Here is a 6000-nt window from a genome sequence, read left to right as displayed (position 1 = left end):
TTATTGGTTTTTCCCACTTTTTTATTTTAATCTCTTCCTTAATAAAATATTAAACTTTAAGAACCATCTTCAAAAACTTAGTTTTAAGGCCGTTTATCTGTTATTCAATGCATTGAAATATTGAGGGCTTGTTGTCATAGGATAACTGGAAACTGGTTTTGTCATTTTGCCCTGGTCATTGTTGATTATGCTTTTATACTGGTGAATTCTGACTTGTGTCCCATGTTCATTATGTGCATTCATTTCAATTCCAGTCTGTTATGCAACTACAAGGATCATTACTTGAGTACTACTATGTGCAGATTTTTGTAAGTTATGTCCAACAAATCTGTGAGAAGAAATCCATCCAGATGATGACATCATTGTGTGAAAATGAGCATAGAGCTCAAAAGAAGCCATGCAGGAGAAGTACAATATCTATATTCTAGTACTGGATGAATTCTGTCCTCTCTCCAGATTCTGGATTATAAAGAAATATTAATAACAGATCAGTCTTGATGCATGGGGAGGAACAATAACGAGGGATTTTCACCTATAAACAGGTGCCAAGAAAAGTACAGCAAGGGTTATTATTGTATCCAAGCAGAACTTATTCCTTTCATGTAGGTACATATAACTCAGTTAACTAAAAAAAATCTGTAAGAAAAATGTAGTCAAGGAAGCCACAGCAGAAGTTACTTCAGAGCATCAGTTTAATAGGTTTTGATGTTTTAAATGAAATTTGTTTTCCTGCAAATGCCTAAAAATAAGGTCACAGTTCATTAGACCTCTTAGCCATAACAAACCCAGTTTCTCTAATAGTAGAATTAATTTACACATTAAATAATTATTCCCAAATTCTTCTTTATAATACAAGGATAACTATTTCTAGGTTACTGGAATTGAGAGAGGTTCCACAGCCACCAAACCTGTAGGGGAATTGGAGAAAGTACAGGTCCCATAAACATTGGCTTGCAGATGAAGTAAAAGATTCTTCTCTTTCCTATTTTTTTGTTGTTTTTTTGTTTGGTTCTTTTTTTCGGAGCTGGGGACCAAACCCAGGGCCTTGTGCTTCCTAGGCAAGCGTTCTACCACTGAGCTAAATCCCCAAACCCCCCTCTTTCCTATTCTTATTACAGCAAAGGAATCTATACTTTATTGAAGACATTTAAAATAACATGTATCTCAAGTATGTTACCAAATACAGCCCAAACAAAAATACTCAATGTGTGTATTAACAAATATAATATATCATTATAAATAAAAATAATCCCTTATATTATTAATGTATATTTAAAAATATTACTTTTTCAGTTATGAATGTAAAACTTGAGGCCTTATTCATATTATCCCCTCCCACCATCCTATATCTGTAGCTCAGTTTTGCTACTGTAGTTTAAAGTGCACTCATTCATTGGTATTTACATTCTTTTCCCTAAAATTATGAAATTGTAATTTTTATTTTATAAACTTCAATGAACTCATCATATAGTATCTGGTAAGGTAAACAGTGAAGTGGGCATGTAAAAAGAACACACAAATCTGTGGCTGGGCAGAATTCTGAGTGGTTAGAATACTAGCTGGCCTTCCAGAGGACCAACGTTCAATTCCCATTATTCACATGAAAGAGCCCAAATCTCTGCCTCTCTAAGTCTCCTCTAAGAAATACGAACTCCTCACACCTATAGGCCAAATAAAAATGAACATAAAATTTCAAAATTAAATTAATGTTTACAAAGGAAAAATGCAGGTTGAAGCGGTAGAAATATTAATCATAACACATAATGAATATTCTAATGAAATATGGTATGTTACTTCCTTTTCTCTCAGACATTTGCATTGTTTATTGCTGTTCCTAAGGTTCATGCAGCAGATCAAAGATATAGCAGAAATATATGCAAGTAAGTACCTCCCCTGCTCATTAAAACATGCCCAGCCCTGACCCTGAAATACTGGCAGAAAACTCAAGCCCTGTCTTCCCATTCAGCGTTCACCACTGACAACAGAACATTAAGCATAATGTTGGTGCTGAAGTGGGTTTTCGTGATTGCTCTTTTTCAAGGTAATTATGGATAACAACCATTAGTACATGCCTGAGTTTTCATAAGTGAGAGTGACAGTGGACATGCGTGAAATTTTTTTTAATATTCTTTCTGTTTGCAGGTATGCATTGTGAGGTGCAGCTTGTTGAGTCTGGTGGAAGATTGGTGCAGCCTAAAGGGTCATTGAAACTCTCATATGCAGCCTCTGGATTCACCTTCAATACCTATACCATGAGATGGGTCCGCCAGTCTCTAGGAAAGAGACTGAAATGGGTTGCTAGCATTAACAGTAAAGGTAATAATTATGCAACAGATTATGCTGAATCAGTGAAAGGCAGATTCACCATCTCCAGAGATAATTCACAAAGCATGGTCTACTTGCAAATGAACAACCTGAAATCAGAGGACACAGCCATCTACTACTGTACAACATCAGAGTGAGAAGACTTTTATTGTGAGAATAGACAAAAACCTCCAGTTCAGATACTCAGGACCTGCAGGAGGCGCTCAGTACACACAGATAACAGATCAGTAGCAATTTACATGCACACATATTAGATATTTTAATCTGTGATCAGCATGATCTTATGGGTGTTCATCTTTACAGCAATAGAGTTTAACAATATGAGTATCATATTTTAAAACACATATATTAACAAATCTTTCTATTTGACAACAGGGAGACCTGCCTTGCTCCACTAACTCTACAAGGAGAGCCCCTCCAGGAGCATGCAACACACAAGAGCAACTGGGTGGCCTGGAATAGGACCCTTCCTTCCACTATTCAATTGTACCCAGAACTAAGTCTGGTTACAACCCTCCAGATCCAGAACCTGCACAGAAGTGCTGGTCTTCCAGGAGTGCTCTCACTTCTAAGAACACAGGCTCACAGCACCAGAGAAGGGACAAGTTCCAGTTAGAGATGACAAGAACAAATAATATCGTAGATACTCAGATGTCCAGAGGTAAGTGCAAGAACAAAAGCAACAGAAACAAAGACTACTTGGCATCATCAAAACGCAGTTCTCCCATCACAGCAAATACTGGATATCCTGACAGACAGAAACTGATAGATTTAGCTTTAAAATCACATCTCATAATGATGACAGAGGACTTTAAGTAGGACTTAATAACTTTTAAGAACATTTATTTAACAGGTATAATCCCTTAAAGAGGAAACAAAACAAAACAGGGAAACTCAGTCCAACAGCTAAAGGAATTGAAAAAATAAATGCTGGATCTACAAATAGAAATAGAAACAATAAAGAAATTACAAAGCAGAAAATCTCTGTATAGATTAACAAGTTAAAAATCAGGATTAATTTATGCAAGACAAGAGAAAACAAAACATGAAGAGAGAATCTAAAGACAGAAGATAACATAAAAATATGGTCAAAGACAATGCAAAAAGCAAAAAGCTCTAAACTCAAACCTCCAGGAAATCCAGGACACAATCAGAAGACCAAATCAAAGATAATAGGTATAGAAGAAAACAAACAATTCAAACTTAAAGGGCCAATAAATATCATAAACAAAATTATAGAAGAAAACTTCTCTAATCTAAGAAAAAAGATGCCAATGAACATACAATAAGCCTACAGAACTCCAAGCACACTGGACAGGAAATGAAACTCCTTCTGTCATGTAAAAATCAAAACACCAAATGCACAGAAAAATGAAAGAATATTAAAGCAGTGCAGGAAAAGTGTAAAGTAACATATAAAGGAAAACCAATCATAACAGTAGATTGATCAGCACAGGATTTTCTGTAAAAGCTAGAAAATCCTGGGCAAATATCATAAGACCCTACACAGAAACCCTAAGAGAACACAAGTGCCAGCCCAGGCTACTATATCCAGCAAATCTCTCAGTTAAGATACATGAAGAAAACAAGTATTCCATGACAAAAAAATTGCACAACTTCTTGCCACAAATCCAGCCCAAGAATGGGTAATAGGTGGAAAATTCTAACACAAGAAGGAAAACTACACCCTTGAAAAATCAAGAAAATAATCTGCTTTCATCAACACAAAAGAAGTTAACCCAAAAATATATTTCTCCCTCTAACAACAAAATTATCAGGAAACAACAACCCTTGGCCCCTAATATCTCTCAACATCAGTGGAATCAATTCCCAAATAAAAAGACATAGAATAACTGGCTGATTTTGTAAACAGGACCCAGTTGCTACATGAAGGAAATACACCCCAGTGAGAACCACAAGTACTATCTCAGAAAAACAGACTGGAAAATATTTACAAGCAAATGGTGCAAAGAAACAACTTTGAGTAACCATTCTAAGATTGAGTAAAAAAAAAAAAATTCAACGAATAGTTGTCAAAAAATGTAAGGACACAAAAAATGTAATCAACAAAGGAAAAACCTACCAAAAATGAACTCTCAAATATGAACATCTGTGCTCCAAATGCATGAAAACACATATTAATAAAAAGAAACTTTACTACAATTCAAAGCACACATTGCCACTCACAGAATAATAATGGGAGATAACCGTATGTGTGAGCAAGAGGGGAGGGGAAGGAAATTCATTAACAGGAAACTGGAAAGGGGAATAATAACATTTGAAATGTAAATACAGAAATATATCTAATAAAAAAATTAAAGACACATGAAGTGGTCAGAAACAGAGGTCTGCATAAAGTCGTAGCTTCTCATGTAGAATAAATGAAATTACAAATATATAAGATAGAATTGACAATTAGTAAAGTTAATGAGATATCACTTTCTTCTATGGAATTATGGAGTACCAACCTGCAGATGGCACATGTATTCCTAGCTCTATTTATATAATACTTGTTTTATTTGTCTTATACTAAATGCTTGGGTCTTGTAGTGTAGAACTACTTCCATAGGAATCATAAGTGAACTTTCCTGAGAGCTTCTCTCTTTCCTATAACAGACTGAATCTTCACAAACTATAAAGCTGTAGTCTCACCTGAAATGATAATGCAAATCTCTGACGGCTTCATCTGACCCTGTGTTTGAAAGTCTAAGCTAGGCCCAGACCCACAGTGGTGTGCAGTCAAGGACAGACTTAATTCCACATTCCTTCTTCTGATTGTCACTTCATTTGAATGCTTTGAAAGGGATGTACTTTTCTATTGTCATCCTATTTCGACCTCCTCTTCTGCCCTTTTTCCTTATACAGCTAACTTGTCTTGGGTTACTCTGAAGGATTCTGGCTCTGGGATTTTGTAGTCCTTCTTGAATTTGACCTACATTTTCTCTAAGTTATCACTGAGTACTTCCAGCATGGGTGTGACCTGATTCTGTAAGCCCTAAGAAAAGGGACTGGTGTGTCTGATATACATTTTGTGGGATGATGGTAAGTCGTACAACCCATCAATGAAGAGCTGGCTCACATTTTCCCAAAACAGTTTCAAAAGTCAGACATTCCTTCAAGATAACCAGAGTGGATTGTGTAGATACAGCCATTTACTACTCTTCTTGAAGAGCATATTAACACTGCCTTGATTTTTAGCTATATAGTATTTCAGGATGGTTCTCAGTATTCCACTTTCCTTTTAAAATTCAGAAGGTTAGGAGGTAGCACACATTTTGTGTTGGGCTTTGGGGTTTCCTATTTACTTTTGGCTTCAGAGCTCTGGCTTCCTGTTATATAAGCAAAGCCCCTTTTAAAACTTGTTCATGAGTAACAATTTTTTTTTAAGTAAGAGTATCTGTTCTCTAACCAGTGTGTTCAGAGAGATGGGTGCACTCCCTTTGGCCTAAAATTATCATAACAACAGATTCCAAATTACTGTAATGTTCACCTTCAGTAAGCAATTGACTATGGAAAGATTGACAATTTTAAGTAAGCATTTATAAATTGAGTCACTGAGTAAAGGGGCTGTATGGTAAGCCTATTATGTACACATTATAGAACAAGAAGGATGGGGATGTGATGTGGGGTTTTTGGACAAGAAACCGTGTAAGGGAATAATATTTTAATGTAAAA

The 6000-nt window shown here is 35.8% G+C and overlaps 1 pseudogene; it reads left to right on the top strand.

The window, feature by feature from the left end:
* The first annotated feature begins 1998 nt into the window (after window positions 1-1998).
* Window positions 1999-2462, top strand: Ighl1 (immunoglobulin heavy chain like 1; annotated as a pseudogene).
* Window positions 2463-6000: the final 3538 nt, after the last annotated feature.

The sequence above is a fragment of the Rattus norvegicus genome, chromosome 6, assembly GCF_021556685.1.
Source record: "Rattus norvegicus strain SHRSP/BbbUtx chromosome 6, alternate assembly SHRSP_T2T, whole genome shotgun sequence".
NCBI classification, from domain to species: domain Eukaryota; kingdom Metazoa; phylum Chordata; class Mammalia; order Rodentia; family Muridae; genus Rattus; species Rattus norvegicus.
This window is presented reverse-complemented; position numbering and strand designations above follow the sequence as displayed.